This window comes from Gavia stellata, chromosome 6 (assembly GCF_030936135.1).
Source record: "Gavia stellata isolate bGavSte3 chromosome 6, bGavSte3.hap2, whole genome shotgun sequence".
NCBI classification, from domain to species: Eukaryota; Metazoa; Chordata; class Aves; order Gaviiformes; family Gaviidae; genus Gavia; species Gavia stellata.
The window spans coordinates 14,684,598-14,703,851 of record NC_082599.1 but is presented as its reverse complement, the minus strand read 5'-3'; positions in this window follow the sequence as shown (position 1 = coordinate 14,703,851).

The following is a 19,254-nucleotide window of genomic DNA, read 5'->3' as shown; positions in this document are numbered from 1 at the left end:
ATAATTACTGTTGCTATGTAAACTATTACTAAAACCTGATTAATTTCATAGGAGTCTTGTGTCTGTGGCTATACAGTCCTGAAGCAAATGTAATGTGACTAAGAGCTGCTCCTCTCCCCTGTTGACAGCCCCTTTTTCAGTTACTCTAGTATGTCTTAACCAAGTCTAATGCGTAGAAGATATGAGAGATGGTGTTTGGGCACACAAGGTTCATATTTACAGTATCAGTACCAGGATTTCTGAACAGTAATTGTTTTCAGAAAGGAGTGAGGATTGCCTAAATGAACCTGTAAGTGCTGCCTAAATCAAAACCACTCTTAGAATGTAGAACTGCATAAACACAGCACATCAGATTGGTATTTGCCACATCAAGCAGTGGAATAAAACTATAACAATGCTTCAAAAATTTGTTTGTTTTGTACGTCTGAAATAATTCTTATTATGTAAAGCCTAAGCAGAGCTGATGACATAGTACACATTGGGAGCATTTTATGCTTTCAGCTCTAAAAATATTAGAGACACTTTAAATGGTGGCTTTTCATGCTATATGGCTCTGCCCCACTGCAAATGAGGAGACCTAAGATTGCAGATCCAAAGGCAGAAATTCTCAGGACATCCTGTCATCCAACACAGTTGGATGCTGTCTTTCTCTTTTTCATGATCACTAAAGAAGGTTAAACAATGATTCATTAGGATCATGAAGGAATGTCACCATTTCTGTAGACTAAGCTGTTCTGAGGTCCCCTGAGAGCTACCTTTTAAAACAGCTGTGACCACATTACATAGAGACTGGCCATAGGACACTTCACAGAAAAGAAACCCAAATAAGTGTTTCATTAGACAGTCATAACCTTATCACAGGCAAATCCAACTAACTTAACGAAACCACAGGTCATTTAAAACTAATTTATAATTATAAGGTTCTTGAGGGGATACATATTTGGTATACAACAAAATTTTGACACTGGCCAAATATTTGTGGGGAACTCGTTCTAGTTTTGAGAGTCACCTTAAAACAACCAAATGGTGTTTCAGGAATGCAGAGTCACTCCATATGCGCAAATAAAGAATGAAGGACCCCAGGATATGCATGCAAAAATGTTGATGCCCCAAGTCAGCCTCTGTTTTTGAAGATGTTTATATAAATGATTGCTAAGTTGTCTTGGGGCCCCTGGTCCTTCTCATGTTGACCTGCATTTCACTGCATGATTAAAAAAAAGAACACACAAAACACACCCCCCCCGCCCCGACTTTTGCCAGAGGAATATCTAAAATAATAAACTGAGGGGCAGAGAGAAGTTTCAAGCAGTCTGCCACAATGTTAAGATTCATTAATTGTTAGTCTTCTGCCTGGCACAAGGCTTGTGCTAAGACTTTCCCAGACATAGCTGAGTGTGGTTCAGGGCATATTACAGGCCAGATACTGTTCGCAACACACAGTGTAGGTGAAGGTGACAGAAAAGACTTTTCCTGTACAGATGTGAGCAATGCCATCTTATTCTGAGTGAGGGAATAACCCTTCATCTCTTTTGTTTACCCAGCCACTGACGGTAGGTCTACATGAAGGTGCTTGCGTGAAGACCTGAGCTTGCAATGCTCGCACCGCAAGACTGGACGTAAACCACCTGGAAATTAGATGTCTTCTGTTAGTGTGGTGCCCTGTTGAGCTAATAAGTCCTGTTGAGAAGCTGTAAGAGTGACAGATAGTCCACAAAGAAATAACCTTAGCCTTTTGAAATATAACTTTCCATACCTCAAATGTGAGATGTAGCAATGGTGCAAAAAACAGGCCAAGCAAAAAGAACCTGAAGGAACCAGCCCCACCTATTCTTTGGCTACAAAATGAGCCATAGTTGAACCAGAGTAAACAGATTGTGCTTGCCCCATCTTGCTGTAATACAGATTGTACTATGCAAATTATCTTTAGGCCCACACACAGATACACCAGTAAGAATATAGGAATTATCATCTAGGACAATCTAATTTACTGTTATTGAATTAGCTTAAAACTTTCACAACTTTTAAAGAGTTTCTCAGCTGTGAAGTGATGTTGGAGTATAAAATAATATCTGATGATCCGTGGTCTGTGCAGAACATCAAGCAAGCCCAGCATGCTTACAGCATTGTGTTTAATATATTTAATAACTTTCTAATACAAAAGCCTTGTTACTTTTACTTAGATTTACTATTCCACTTCCAAATTTGCTTTCGAAGAGCTTTACATTTTAAAGGTTACATGTATGAATAAGTTAGAAACGTAGGGATTTCTTAGTTGTTTGAATCTCTATATTTTATCTTACTAATGCTGTAGTCTGTGAATTCCCTGTAATATCTTAGTTTTAAAAAATCAGTTTAGTCATGGCAGACCTACTACTTCCTTGTAGGCTCACTGAGACATTTTTAGCTTCTTCTGTAAATTCACTAACACTCCAACAGTTCTCTGTGGACTTGTTGGGGCGTGTTGGGCCATCATTAACTCTGGCTGCGAGTTTTACACCCCTGTATCGCCCACTATCCATACATCCCTGGAACATGGATTTGGGTGCGCACAAGAGAGCGGGTGCAGCTAGGCAGGGAGTGGTGAGGTAGGTGGAAGGTCTTTCCTCATCATTCCCCACATGATACAAAGCCTACATGGCATGTCGGAAATGATGTAATTGTGGGTGTAATTTGCTACAGGTTTACTCCAGCACTGAACTAGTATTTAGGTGCCCAAATGGCAATTTAGGTGCCTAGATTCAGGAGAGTGATCCAAAAAACCCCACCTAATCTGTTTAGGTGCCTGAGATGGCAGAGGTACTATTTTGGATCTCATCCTAAAATACTACCTTCCAGACTGAAGGGAAGGCACCGAGGAAGCGCACTTCAATGATGTGCAGCACCTCAGAGAGATGCCTCAGAGGTAATGCCTAATGCCTTATGCCCAAGTTGCAAACTAGGACGCACAAATTCGAAACGGATGAATTGTCTTTCTCTTTCACGGTCATAGCGTCCTTCTGGCAGAAAGTTTGAGGGACATTTTTCTCTCACATTTGGCTTAAATATTCCTCCTCTAAGTTTCATTCCAGTGTATGAATGAACTTCCTCTAATTTCTACAGATCTTTCTACATCTGGAACACGTGGAACTAAATGCCTTCTTTCGGGTGCTGGCTTAGTGGGAAAAGTATTACAAACCATTTATCCCATTGTCAGGTGATTATCATAAAATAAATACCCTTTTGTGAGGAAAAAAATATCAGTAACTACATGCAGAAATCAAAACACACAGAGCCCCAATGAAAACATAGCTCTGGACCACTCTGAGTTAAAAGAGTTGATGGAAAGATAATGATTTGGGAGAGGAATGTTTCTTTGTAGAAGTAGATTTGATGGAGTAAGTTCAATAACCTAAAATTAGGACATGGTTCCTGCTGGAGGAGAAAGAAGAAAATTATATTGAAGATAAAATTAGTGTACGGAGACTATTCAAAGGCACTGAGTTTCTGCAGGAAGATTATTTTTTCAGAGCACAAGAAAGAAAAATAGTCAATGGATCTGTAACATAAATGGAGAACTGGAAATGGAAACTATCACAGAGGTGTTTTGGATGCATGAAAAAGGAGCAGGTTATTCCTGGATCTCACAATGAAAAAGGAGGGAGAAGTACTCAAACTTTATAACTAGGAAAATACAGTAACATGGGTTGGGTTGTTTTGAGGAGCAGTTAGGTCAGATGGCAAATTCAGAGAGGAGGAAGAAGGGAAACGATCTACCTAAGTGCAGCAGACATTGTATTCAAGTGTGGAAAGTACATACGAAAAGCGACTTCAGTGACAAGTGCGTCTTTGTGTGTTTAACTGTAGTGATCTTTTTGCTATTATTTGACACTGCAAACTAATACATATATTTCATTGTCATACACACATGCACAGTGTATATGTGTATACGCACCCAACAATGTGTATACATACACACACGTACATATACATGTGTGCATACATATATATAACACATAAACATAATGTGCTTTCACTCCAGAAGAATTTTTTAGAATTTAGAAGCATTTCCATGTATATTCTACCTCCTAAACATGTATTGTCATTTTTGATTTTTAAATCTGGGCAGAAAGAATTAACTTAGATTTTTTTCAAATTAATATTTGTTTTTTTTCTTGTCAGTAGGTCAATGAAATTTATTCTAGTGCCCATTTGCTTTATCCCTACTCACTTTTACATAGTTGCTTACACATCAAGTAGGTATTTCAGCAACAGTAATGATTTAAAACATTCAATTGTTAAACTAAGTGGAATTCTTGATGAGCAGGGACAGATTTTGACCTTAAGACAAACTGAAAATCTAAGCTAGCTATGCATAGCATGAGAAAGGAAGATATACTGAAGCAGAGGGGAGTGTCTGTGGAGCTAGGAGTACCTAATTGCATATAATTTGTCTGTGTGAGTAAATTTCTTACACTGGGTATATGTAGGTTTGGGTGCAAAGAACTGAAAGAGAAAGGATGAGGAAAGTTTGAAATAGCTTCTGCAGGTGCACATCAGGTCTAAGAGGCAGACCCCAGCACAGAGAGATTCACTCTGTATGACTAAAATCTTACAGATAGTGGAGATGTTGCACACTGGCGATACCAGTTCCTCTCTGTAATGAGACCAGGAAATTGGAATCCTGAACTAGACAGTCATGGTGTAGATGGCTAAAACTAGCCAAGAAGAAAACCATTCTTAGCTCAGCTCTCTAAGAAATACAGAGTCTCTTTAGTTCATAACATCAATAATCTGAGAATATAATTTGCTACAAAAAAATTCTGGCAATTTCAATCTTCTTAAAATTTGTTCTTCCCATGAGAAGAGAAAAATAAAATCATGCTGGGAGTAATTTTCTGAGGGCTGCAGCATACATTACCCTTGTTGCTACAATATTACTGAAAAGATCATAGGGATGCGTACACCAAACACTCCAGGCTAGAAAGCCAACAGGTGTCTTTTTTAGTGTCAATGCTTCCGTTATAAACCCTTTTCCACTCTCCACGAGTGGCTGACTAAGCCACAGGAATACACCTTTGGTGAAAGAATACAGAAATACTCTTGGGAATTATTTCCCTTTTATTGTTTTTTGACATAGTTTGGTTCTATTTAAGGTAGAAGGCTTTTTATTCTGAAGAAGGTAGCTCTTCAGTAACCATAATTAAAACATTAAAATAAATTAAGAAAATATTCTCTAGCGTATCTGAGTCTGAGCCAACTTCTTTGATCAAGTCTATGACCTGTGCCATCAGTGGGCATATGCAGGCCAATAGAAAGGGCTTGTGAAAAAAGCACACAACTATTACTTTTTGATGAAAACCATCACAATGACATGAATCTGGATTTGGGAACTCTACAGGGCTTACAGGTGGGCAGAGGTGGGACACTGGATGAATCAAATTCCACACTTCATGTGATGCAGTGGCACTAGGTGAGCTACAGATTTCTCTTTACTGTTGCATGGAGTCGTATTGCCACTAGATGTAGAGGGGCTTGTTCCATAGCTCTGGTTTCAGGGTGGACTTCTGTGCAGGCCAGTATACATAGCACAGATTGTCCTTCTGTGGCATGTAGCATGAGACTTCTAGGCAATCCTGTTAAGTGAATGCTGTGAGTGACACAACCAACCTTCTGCTGACACTGCATCGTAGGTAATGGTGCCTAAATTTAGTAGTGAGGTGGGAAAATTATCCTCCCAAGTACTGTCCCAAATGGAACTATCTACATTAATAAGCTTCCTCTGCATGAATGAGGGATTCACAACATGGCCTCGTATTGTATATAACCAAAATTTTAGTAAACAAGTATTTTGTCAAAGTGTTATGATAAAAAAATACAAAACCTATTAAAACCACACCACTTACCTAAGGCAGATTAATTTTGGGCAGAGTAAAAAGCATATCTGTGACTGGTAATGAAAAATTAAACCTTTGACTAATTTAGCTAACAAATATTTAAATGGAATCAATAGTTTTTCAGAAAAAGATTTGTTTTTCAAAAGACAAGGACTTCCCACACTACTGTTTTGTATCTAGTGAAAGGCTCACATTGTTTCTATTCTTACAGTTAATTGTTAGGAAAAACCCTGTTTGTATTTTCACTGCAGTAACTGGAATGTCTTGTTCTTCAGTAAGAACTCCTCAGGACTGTTTGCTTGGCAACCTCTTGGGCCTTTTAGCTAATGCACAAGTAAGATAAGAATAATCAACTTAAATATTTACATTGGAATTTTCCAATGGGTAGTTCCAATTTACAGTTTTCCAAGGGGCTGGAAGAGACACTGCACTGTGGACTAAAGCGTGTACCTTGAAAGTCTTTTAGTTGTTAATGTTCCCGTTCACAATGTGATACTGAAAACCCTTAAGACCTTAATGACATAGCCCAAAGGGCAGGCAGACTTGTGGATGTCTAGATGCTGCTAATAAAATAGCATTAGTGAGAACAGAAAAGTGCTGGCAGCTCAGCTACTCAGTGCAGCACAGCCCTCTCTATTTCTATCTTATTTTCTTCCTGTGAAGATTACCTACATGTACTACATCTTCCTCATAAGCACTTTAAATGAGTTCAGCAGCAGCAGCAGACTTCACATCAAGCACGTTCAGAATTTCAAAATGCTTAGACTTAGACTAAAGAGACCTAAAGTTCCTTAATTTTTAGGAGTTTCTTATTAAAGAACAGATCACATAGCAGACACTTTATGGTAATTCTCAAATACCCACTATGTGAAGAAATCCGCTAGTACAGAAACACAACCAGAGCAAACAATGAACAACAGTGAGTGCTTGGCACTTAGGTCTCTTTGCAAAACAGAACAGCATTTTCAGGACACAATATAATATTTGAAACATTTGAGCTTTTCAACATCTCTACTGCTACATACAGGACATTTTCTCAAGGTGAAAAGCTATCAGAAAGGAAAGGAATTTAATTATCAGATAAATAGGAAGTGGACACACATTACCAGATGGTGCATTAACTTCCATTTGCTGTTAAATGTCTTTGAACAATTTAACCTGGGCGCATAAACTACTCCTACTTAGAAGGAGTCTGTATACAACTCTGCAGGGGGATAATTTTATGTCTTTTCTGAGGGTGCTGCTTCTTAGTACCCCTGTTAATTCTGATTGCAGGAGGGGTCTGAGAGTTCTCAGCCATTCTTAAGTTACTCTTCCATAATTCTCATTGCCAAAATTTGGCACAGGATGAAGTAAATGTGGGGCATGGTTCAGCAGGAATAAATATCTCATTAATTACCGCAGAAATGGTGTTTGCTTCCATTAAACTCAAACTGTTTTGTGGAATCATTGATTTGTTCATCACCATTGAAATAGGCAATTTCAAAGCTACTATCTGATGGACAACTATTTTCTTGTGTTATATTTCTGTCCTATGAGAAATTAAATTTATTCTCGTACACAGCATCCCTGCTTTCATTGCCTTACAACATGCAATATATGGCCCAATCTATCAAGAGTCAATTTTTCTGTATTCTTTTGAAAGCTGCTTGATATCAGCCATTCCTCCCAAATTATAGCAAACAATATAGTATGTCAGATTCCAGGTTATGCCTTCAAACAAGATCCAAATTGGCTCATCACAGTAAGTGACATTTGAAGCATTTATAGTATTCTGACTGAGCCCTGACTTCAAAATCTCAACTTGTAGTGGGCTGGATTGTACTTTGTGAGGGAGATGTTGATTATACTTTTGTGTGCCAGCATGCCCTTTGGTGAGGTGTCATTGATGTCACTCCTCAGAGTTTTAGCCTGCGCTACAGCAGTTTAAATTTTGGCTTTTCTTTCATTACAGGTTTCTTCTCACACCCCATTCTGAGGATCATCTATTATTCAAGTTGTTTCTCTCTGCTCCCATAAAACTGATTCTTAAAACTGCTCTATTTCAGTATTTACTTTTTTGTTGCCCTCAGGAGAATGAAGTTGAGTAAAGGTAGTGAAACCTTCTTTCTATCACCATTTCCACAGAAGAACTTTTGACTTAACAGATTGCCTGGTTTAATCTTAACATCTTCTAGCAATCAGGTGTTCAAATCTGACAATGATAAGGGCCATGAAAGAAGCCAGAGAGAATGACAGTATCTAAGCAATAACAACACAAGAATATATACATTTTAATTTTAAAATACAAGGATAGAAGAATATAAGTCAGTGTTGCGATGTGACTGAGACATCTAATGTTGGACACATGATTCAACACCTGTGAACACTTGCTCAGTCAATGAAACTGACTACTTTTGCTTAGAAAGGAAGAGGAAAATGTCACGAAAAGTAAGGACCAAAGCTCATTTTTAAGTGACACCTCTCCATAAGACTTCTTCAAGAGAAAATTCTCCAGTCTGAAATAAGATTCTATGTCCGCTGGACATCATACACTGCAGACCCTCTAATCATGAGAAAGGCTGTTTACCAGGCTTCCGACAAAGAATAAGGTCAAACTTGGACAGAAATGAAGAGAAAAATGATATTTTACTTCCTTTTTATCATTTAAAATTATGCAAATTGTTTTATTTCGGCAGAGTATGTACAGATGATAATGAGATCAGGCAGTGACCCAAATTTCACACAGAATCACACAGAATCATTAAGCTTGGAAAAGACCTGTAAGATCATCAAGTCCAACCATCAACCCAACACCACCATGCCCACTAAAACATGTCCCACAATGCCACATCCTCACGGTCCTTGAACGCCTCCAGGGAGGGTGACTCCACCACCTCCCTGGGCAGCCTGTTCCAGTGTCTCACCACTCTCTCAGTAAAGAAATTTTTCCGAATATCCAGCCTGAACCTCCCCTGGTGCAACTTGAGGCCATTTCCTATTGTCCTATCACTTGTCACTTGGGAGAAGAGACCACCACCCACCTCTCTGCAACCCCCTTTCAGGTAATTGTAGAGAGCGATAAGGTCTCCCCTCAGCCTCCTCTTCTGCAGACTGGACAACCCCAGTTCCCTCAGCCACTCCTCATAAGACTTGTGCTCCAGACCCCTCACCAGCTTCGTTGCCCTTCTCTGAACACGCTCTAGCACCTCAATGTCCTTCTTGTAGTGAGGGGCCCAAAACTGAACACAGTATTGGAGGTGCGGCCTCAGCAGTGCCAAGTACAGTGGCATGATCACCTCCCTGCTCCTGCTGGCCACACCATTTCTGATACAAGCCAGGATGCTGTTGGCCTTCTTGGCCACCTGGGCACACTGCTGGCTCATCTTCAGCCGGCTGTCAGTCAACACCCCCAGGTCCTTTTCTGCAGGGCAGCTTTCCAGCCACTCTTCGCCAAGCCTGTAGCATTGCATGGGGTTGTTGTGACCCAAGTGCAGGACCCGGCACTTGGCCTTGTTGAACCACATACAATTGGCCTCAGACCATCAATCCAGCCTGTTTAACTACTACATTTAGCTACTGATGTCTAACAAATATGTAGAAATTTAAAGCAGGAAGTCTGACTACTTTCAGAAAATCTAACCAACCAAACAATGAACCAAGTATTTTGTTTTCAGGGCCAAAATTTTGTCCTCCATACTGTATATGAATGCAGTGTTTTCTTTGCTCAAATCACTGTGGAAGATTCCTTCTACGTGTCAGAAGCTGTGATGCAGAACAGATGCTGAGACATAATATAGCCATCCACAAATCCTTAAACTAAGAGCTGTGAGCAGCTACACTCTCTATGCAGGAGGCTCAGTCTGTGCTCGTATATGGTTTCTATACTTACATGCCAAATCTGTGTCCCATTTGTATTCTCTTGTGACTGAGAGGTGGAACGGAAACTTGAACTACTCAGTTCCAAAGGAGTTATATAGTACCCCTGAAAGCCCTCTTCATAGCTCATTTCTACCCCTAAAAATCATGATAATTCTACCCTAGTGAAATCATGATAATTGAGCTACTTTCTGGAGACGTGGACAGTTGTACAAGATATACAGTTGTTTAAAGTTTGTTCCTGTTTGAATCTAAAACTACAAATTTGGTCTATTCCCAAAGCTTAAATTCCAGTATTAAAATAAGTGAGCTGAAACAGGATCCTGTGTATTAATATTAACATGAGAACACCAGGCATTTTGCGTTGCATCCATATTCCCAGAGGTACAGTCTGTACTCTTGGCATAACTGGCAGCTTAATAAAGTCCCTCCTCCCCATTTGTTTCAACTAGCTCAGAAAGAGGAAAAATGGTTGATGTATTTAAGGATGAACTTACACAGCTGGTTAACTCTGACACTCCTGTCTTGGATTGTGATCTAAATGTGAAGGACTGTAATAGAACAGGGGATCAAGACCCAAACAGAATTAACTGGATGACTGATGACATGCTCACTTTCATCAGACTGGTATTGGCACTCTCACACACGAGTGACTCTCTGAAGGCCTAATCTTGTGGCTACCTTGAAAACAAATATTTGTCTTAATATGAAGTTATGCTCAAAGTCACTATTAGTATATGGTTTCTGCAATGGGCCCAGGTGAAAATGGAATTAAAAATACTGTTACTTTAAGGCAGAACAATAATGCAGCTGAGCATTAAAGTTGATGAGTTAATGCTGATGATTTAAACGAATAATCCATTGTGAGAGACAAGAAAATAAACAGGAAATAGTTAAAACTCAGGGAGACCCCTTTTGAGAAAGCTATGAAAGTAATTTTCAGCACATTTCCATTCAAAACAAAAGCAAAAGTGAGTTTTTTCAGGAATCCAGCATGCTTGGGTGGAGGGGGATAGATACTGCTTCAGAAGATGGGAGAGGCATAGCACAGTGGGAAAGGCGGGACAGAACAGCACTGTACTGGCTTCTTTCACGCAACCCGCAGTTTTGCTAACTGTTTGTATAAAAAATGTCCAGGTGCTAAGCTGTAGTATGTATTCACTCAAATTGATAGTACCCATAGTGATTGTATTAGAAGGATGAAGTTAAGGTGATGCATTGTTGTTAAAGAAATGTTTGCAGGGATCCTTGACGTGCAGAAGCAGTGGTAGTCTCTTGCCGTTACTTTTCCTGCCAGGTTACTCCCTTACACGCTCCACTCCTAAATCCATCTCTTAAGATAGTTTTATGTGTATCCCTGAATTTGGCCTCATAGTCACCTATTTCAGTCCTGTTTTGATGCGTCCCTTAGGATCAATCTAACAGGTACCTAGTAAGTATCCACTAAGTACTGAGGCTCTTACTAACAATACTTCACCCTTTGCACACATCCACAGAATTAATTTGAGTTAATTATCTAGCCTTGTTCAGAGAAAAAAGGTCACGGGTAAAAAGCTGTTCTCCAGATCATCTAAATAATAATTTCAACTCCCTCCATCTTCAGCATGGCCTCATCTTACCCTAAAGCTTTTCTAGAAGAAACTGTTTTCAAACTGTCTTGAAATATCCATGGCTGTATTTTTCAAATGCTAAAAGCAGTGCAGTGCTAATATAAACACTGCCTTATCTAGGACTGCTGAGGATGTATGTGATTTCCTGAGCATATCCTGAGCTTGTATCTGCTCACTTACCAACTGATAAGTAACATGGGACTTTTGAAATGAAAATAACAGCATTTAAATAGATCTCTTTAATACAAGGATACTAAGATATATATATATTTGAGAGTTTTGTCCAATATCTGACTTTTATCTGCATCAAAATCAATCCTGGCTGTGTTGGAAAATTAGAATAAAAAGAAAATGCACACACAGAGGAGGAATAATTCATAGAATGAGCTGAAATATCTGTTGCTGGGCTAAAGGACCAGCAATGAAAGACATAACAACTCTACAAAATCCTGTGTAAACATTCAAGATGGAGAGGAAATATTTAACATAGTAAGGGAGGTTGTAGTAGGGGTGAATAGTAAAAAAAAAAAAAAAAATAAGAAAAGGATGTATGGAGCAAAAAACCACTAGCAACTTCCTGCCCATGAGATTCATGTAAGTGTTTGATTTTGCTATTTTTGCAATGAATATTATATTCAGGTCAAGGGACTACAACATATTTGATTTTAGCTGCTGTATTTACCATTCAGTATTCTGTGACAATTCCTAAGCAAAGGTACAGAAGAGAGAAAGCGTAGTCAGATAACTGTGCATGTGAAAAATTTTAAGTCAGTCAAATGAGTGTACATATTTATTTCTACCAGGAGGCTTAATCTCCATTTGCTTTTGGATCACTAGTGTCCTGCAAAGATGTTCATACTTTCAGACAGCCCAGTTCGGCAGATTATTTAGATGTGTATTATCAGCCTTTTTCCTGCATAGGTGGCTGGAGCCTTAGACAGACCTGTACACAGACTTTAGAGTGAACATTGGCATGAAAGCAGTTTAAAGATTAAAGATTAAGTCTGCACGTTACTACAATGTAATAATAAATATAAATGTAATGAAACAAGGCTCCTGATCTCTAGGATGGTGCAAATACAATCACAAATCATTCTTCAAACATTAGTAAAGGCAAACATAAGTATAATATGATGAGCTGCTGCTGTTTATGAAGGCATGTATTACATGCAGTTTTCACAGAATCACACACAATCATTAAGATTGGAAAAGACCTGTAAGATCATCAAGTCCAACCATCAACCCAACACAACCATGCCCACTAAAACATGTCCCACAATGCCACATCTACAAGTTCTTTGAATGCCTCCAGTGACAGTGACTCCACCACCTCCCTGGGCAGCCTGTTCCAGTGTCTCACCACTCTCTCAGTAAAGAAATTTTTCCGAATATCCAGCCTGAACCTCCCCTGGTGCAACTTGAGGCCATTTCCTCTTATCCTGTCGCTAGTCACTTGGGAGAAGAGAACAACACCCACCTCTCTGCAACCTCCTTTCAAGCAGTTGTAGAGAACAATAAGGTCTCCCCTCAGCCTCCTCTTCTGCAGACTGAACAACCCCAGTTCTCTCAGCTGCTCCTCATAAGGCTTGTGGTCCTTGCACTCAGTATCTTGCTCGTCAGGAGCCCTTGTGAGACAGAGCCAAGTAGAAGCCGCTGTGAGTGTTTTAAAATTCAACGTGTGGGGATAAGTTTGGGAACATCTAAAATGGAAATTAGAGTCTTACCTTTGCAAAGAAGTTTATTTGGAAGGTGACATCAGCTTCTTTGCTAACTTACATGTCAAATTCCAAGTTAGCCTCCCTGCACATGTAATAATCCTGTTTCTGTCTTAAAGACCCCTGAAGCATTCATACCTTCTGTTTTTAAGTGTTTCTGATGATTTCAGATTTGCATGGAGAGGGACATAATATGAAAAATTATATTTGATATATGAATGTAAGATATATTTTTGGCTGCATGTGGTAGCACATACACCACAGAACAAAATACCCCTAATAAACATATTGGAAGAATAAATTAAATAGGTATAGCAACTCACTAATATATATAAGCACTTAATAACTGGATTTGGTTTTAGGTTACTCTGAAAGCTAGAAATCATATTTCTATTCAAGGCATGTTTCAGTTTATCACTTTTACTTAGCATATAGTATTATGCTTAATCATTTCTTATTTTACTATGTTTGGTACACACGGCATTTCACAAACATACAGGATGAGAAGTTCTCTACTTGGGAGAGTATGCAATAAACATCAGACCTTTCTCTTGAAAAGGAGTCTTATTGCAAAAGAAAAGAGAAAACAATTAGAGTGAGATCAGCTTTAGAGCGAGGGACAAATCAGGCAGAGATATTCTGGGATAAAAGCACTGAAGAGCCTTCAGGAAAGAATCTGGGACCTCATATATAAAGAATGTCAGCATCTCGATGACAAAAAACCTTTTAGGGAAAAAAAGTCATACAAGAGACAGACTTTTGTATCTCATATGCAGTAACCTTGGCAAAGGGAGTTCAGAAGACTAGCTGAGAGAAACAGATCACTTAGTGCAAATAATAAATTCATCTGAGGAGAAACACTGATTGTTAGAATATGATTGACATTGGATCTGGAGACAGATGTCCTCCTGCCCTCCCAGCTGGAAAGGCCGGCTGGGTGGAGCTCCTTTAGAAAACTGGCTGCTGCCATTGTACAGCTAAAAGAAGAGTGGACACGCAGAGGTAAATTTTCAAAGCAGTGTGTTTGTTAACTATCCATTGACAAATACAGGCACTTGTTAGTGAACCTCCTGCACACCCCTTTGAAAACCTACCCGGTTTGTCTGAGATGATATCTCACTATTTATGTTAGAAAACGTGGCTTCTGAGATAGAGGTGGACCTTTCTTGACAATGGATAAAATGGGTGATCTCAGGAACCCTTTGCCTTTTTAAAAAGCCGTGTGAGGTCTCCCATACTACAATTCACATTCAGTTTAGGGGTTTTTTTTCCTTGCAAGATCAAAGTATTTTTTCTTATGTCATCACACATGACATGGCTAATGAAAGCTTTGAGAAGCTAGAACTGACAGTTTCCAGCATGGCGTCTATCTAATTCTGTAGCTTTTCAGTATTCTCATTTATATGGGGGCAAGAGGGGGGGAATGATTAAGAATACTTCACCTGGCAATCCTTGAACACTCACCATTGTGAACTGAGAACAAGCATAGTCTTATTATTATTACGCTTTACCCATGTATATTTACAATGAATAGACCAGCACTCTGAGTGTTTCTTCATTATAGCCACAGTTTGCTTTACAAAGTGCTGGAGAATATATGAGCTAGTTATAAATCAAAGAACTGAGAAGTTTTGGATCCCATGCAAAAATCTCTGTGAAATAAAAGTCACACAACAAAAAAAGGATAAATTCAAATTTTCAAATAATTCCATTAGCATGTGTTTGCACACATTGCTGTCTGAACATAAGTCTTGACTGTCTGGCTGGAACTTAGTAATATCAGATCATGGTTAAATCTCACATGAAACATGACATTGTCATTATTTAAATGCTTGATATTATTTAACATGGTTTTTTCCCCTTCTTTTTCTTTTTGTTCCTGGCAGTCTCTCTATGGTGTGCAAGCAATTATACAAGACCATGTGTAGCAAAACAACAGTCATCAAGGAGTGGAGGTGGTCACCGGTTAAAATTGTGCACTACTCTGTCACAGTGGAAGCAACTCTCTTGCCTCTACATACATTCTTCTTCTCAGTATCACAGAAGGAAAAATTAATGAGGTACAAGTTTTCACAATATCCACCAGCTTAAATGTGATTCGATCAGTTACATTTTGGTTGTGGTTTTGAGGGGTTTGTGTTAATTCTGCTGATGAAGTCTGTAGTGGCACGAGTGCCGCTTGGATTTTTATATGTGCAAGGTTAAATTGTTCTGGGAATATCTCTGGTTAAAATGGTCTTTGCATTTATATTACGTGACACTGAGCCAATATGAGGCAGTGTGTGAAGTGCAACTAAGAAAAAAGGATATATTGTGTAAATACAGTAATAAGAATTCCAATGTGGATGGAGATCAAGATTGTGTTGTATGTCAAATAGGTATCTGCATTTCTATTAAAATGCCTACAAATGTTCAGAAATCTTTTTGTTTCATACTGAGATGGGTAATCAAATATCAAAATAGTTGATTGAAAATAAATGGTAACTATTTGGGAATGCCATAATTTTAGTATAAAATACTAGATTATTATGTACTGATATTCTGCAAGCAAAAACTTTTGGTTTGTCTCAATTTGAAATTAATCTCTGTCCTTCACAGCTGTTGTAGTATTATGGAAATACAGTTTCATTGCTGCATGGCTCTGTTTTTACCTCCACAAATGCAGTCAAGTTCCCATGATAGATAATTTTCTTGAAATTCTGTGAATCCAACATGTAGGAAATTTGAGACCATTATGGGAAAAGAAAGAAGAGCAACAGGAAACCTATACAGAAGAGATCTTGGAACAGCTGAGTTACACCTATTATGAGAGCTAAGTTTGCTTAACTTTGCTTACTTATAAACATTTTTTAAAAAGAAAAAAATGAAATCCTGATTCTTCATATTTAAAAATTTGATCTGGAAAAATATAATCTTCAGTAAGAAATATTTGAAAAGAGAATCCTAATCCTTAAGTTCAAAAGTTTAGATTGCTTGCAACAGTATGCAGGTGCAGAAAGAATGCCAATTACAGCTTCATTACAAGCCAAACACAACCTGTCTTTTACAAAAATTATATTCTAGATAGTTTTGAAAACATATCATAGTAATCATAGAAGTACAAATAGAAAATTGTCTTTTCAAATGGATTTCTCATTTCAGTGATGTCCTTCAATGCCACAAGATAATTGACTGGACACTGTTAGCAATATGAAAGATGGTTTTGAGGTAGAAGGAACCCTGTTCAGTCAAGAATCTTAAAAAAAAAATCCCATCATTACATTGAAGGAAGGGATTGGTTTTCTGCAGGTTCATAGCTGAAAAGACACTGGGGGTGTTGTTTCTGAAGAAACTTGGAATCTTAGAAGATGCTTATGGGAGTGCAGTCTCACAGCTGCTAAGGAAGCTGGGTGTATACAATAAATTTGTTTACCATATACTGTCGCCTTCTGTGATGTGAACACGAGAAATATGAAGAAAGAATACTTGGTTTCTCATGTTATATTGTTTAAAAATGATATGATTAATTTGGGGAATGAACATAACCAGAGCATCTTAATTATCTCTTTCCCACTTTTCATCCCATAAAGCTGCTTCCAACAACCCTTCTTTACAAGCTTAATTTTCTTTTACAGAAGCTAAATTGAGAATCATTGGACAGCTCCCAAGTCCATGTTTTTTTCGTCCAGTTCCTTTGTGGAAAGAGTTTAGCTGCATAATTTGACATAGTCTGAATGTCAGCACAAACATCCCACAAATACTGAGTGACTGTTTAACCTAAAAACCATGAAGTGTACTTTGAAAACTTTATTAGCAATCTTTCACTCTCAAGTAATTTTATAAACTGTTTCCCAGTGAAAATGAGATGGTCCCTTAAATTGAAAAATGATTAATTATACAAACTATGTGACAGAAATGTTTATCTTTATAAAAGAAAAACATTTACAGAGCGATTTCAGTAGTTTATAGTAAGGAAAGATAATTAATAGTTTGTTGCTATTCTGTGATTTTTCAGTGAGATAATCCATAGCTGGTGGCATAGGGAATAGCTTCTATTTCTCAGTTCACCAAACACAAGAAACCTGCGCTGAGTGGTTTATCTTAATAGCAGACGTCTGTCTGTTTTTCATTATTCACATGGTAAAGAGGAAAGATCTTTGTGCTGCTTAGGAGAGTCTTAATGTAGCATACAGTCTTAAAGTAACAGCAGATACAGCAGGGAGCTTTTTCACCACTCATATCTTGCACTTAATGCACACAGAGTTAGCGGAAAATCCTTCAGAATCATGGTAAGTGCTGTTGTGAAGAAGCTTTTCGTAGAAAATGGCACTGTGCTCTGAAAGCCTCGGAGGTCAGGACTGTCTTGGGAAGGGACAGATCCAGCAAGTGGTGTGTCCTGTGGTCCTAATACCTGCGCTGACACAGTGTGTCTCAGGCAGCTGTGGGTGAGAAGCCAGATCTCCATGCCCCTGTGCTGAGGAGCAAATGCCTGAGCATGCTCTGGTACTGCTGGTCAAAGTAACAGTAAAATTCAAGTCCATGGCCCTTGCATTCCAGTTATGACAGCCTCTGGTTTGAATGTCTTTTCGGAAGGGGTCTCCATGAAGACTCTTCCCTCACCAAAGATGGAAGGGAAAAATAGCTTTTAGCAAAAAATAATAATGATTTTGTCAATATGTGTCTCAGCACTTATCCTTGCTGGGCACCATAAGCAGGGCAGTAGTAACAGGTTGCCTCCCCTCTTTCTTTTTCCTCCTCTCCAAATATCATTGTGCAGTGTGATGTGATGATGTGACTCTTGATCTCCTGAGAGGAGAGGAATCATATTTTTACCTCATCTACTATCTGCACTATCCCCTGTCCTGGCTGTGGCTACATTTAGTCCCACTATGATTTCAGGTTAAACCAACGAAATTGGCTAAAACCCCTTTGAAGACTGGCTTACCTATTCTAATGGAGAATGTAATGCAAGCATCTGCCTGCAGGGCCAAGGGCACAACAGAACTGTGAGGGTAAGTCCGTTACTTTAAAGCAATGAACAAAAATGCTTAGATGATAGAGAGAGAGCACACAGAACAGTACTAAAAGTACCAGTGGTCTGCTTTCAACTAGATGACTGCAGTGCTGGTAATATTTTGTGTGCAGAAATGGATAGCAAAATAGAGTTCAGAAATGAACATCAGAAACAATTAGAGCTTCAAAAGTTTTCTGTATGAGGAAGTATTGAAAACATTGGAACTTATTAGAAAGGTAAGAAATCAAAGGAGACCAGATAAAGGTGACTAATGTAATAAATGATATCGAGGAAATAAATCAGGAGCTCTCATTTAGTCTTTACAATAAAGTCATTTACAATAAAAGAACAAGGGGCATTCAATGAAAGACACCAGATCTAACACCTATTAAAGAAAGTACCTTTTCTTTATTACCTTGTGAAAATCATTGCAAAAAAATTTACTGAGGCCGAGGGCTTAGCAGGATTCTAAGAAGAGGTAGATGTTGTATGGGGACATCTGCAGTAATGCTATCTAGGAAGACTCATTTTTGAAGGAAGGTAAGCCTTTCACTCTTCGTGACTTAAAGCCACGGGAAGAAACTTTTCACTTTGTGATGACAATTATTTAATTGAAAGATCTACAATTTCTCCCAAAGGACTCTGCATTGCTCATTACAGTCTGACATGGGGTGGTACTCTTATGTTTCTATGGAACAAATTTGCCATGGAGTCTGCTGTTCACTGAGTGATCAGGCCAATGTGCCTTAAGAAGTTATCACCTCTCAGATGGGAATTACTGACCTTCAGGTCACATTCAGTAACTAAACTTTGTGTCCTCCTAGTCCAGCACAAAATGTGGTTTAAAAGAACCAATTTTCATGTTACGTTTTGGCAAACCTAGGGACCTGGTTAGTCTTCCTTGCAAGTTACTTCGCTCAGATGAGTGTCAGCAACTTTCCCACACTGATCAAGAAGTGCAAAGCTATTTGACTCTCCCCTCCTTTCAAAACCACTTTTTTCCCCAGTGCTTTATCAGTTTAAAAGTACCGAATCCTAACTCTGAATAGTTGTGAGTTAAAAAATCAAGTGCAGACTTGTTAGTAATATATATATGCTCACAGATATGTATGTAGCTATGTATATACAACTGTGTATTCATACATATATATGTATATATGTGTGCATGTGCATATGTACACACACACACACACATATTTACACAC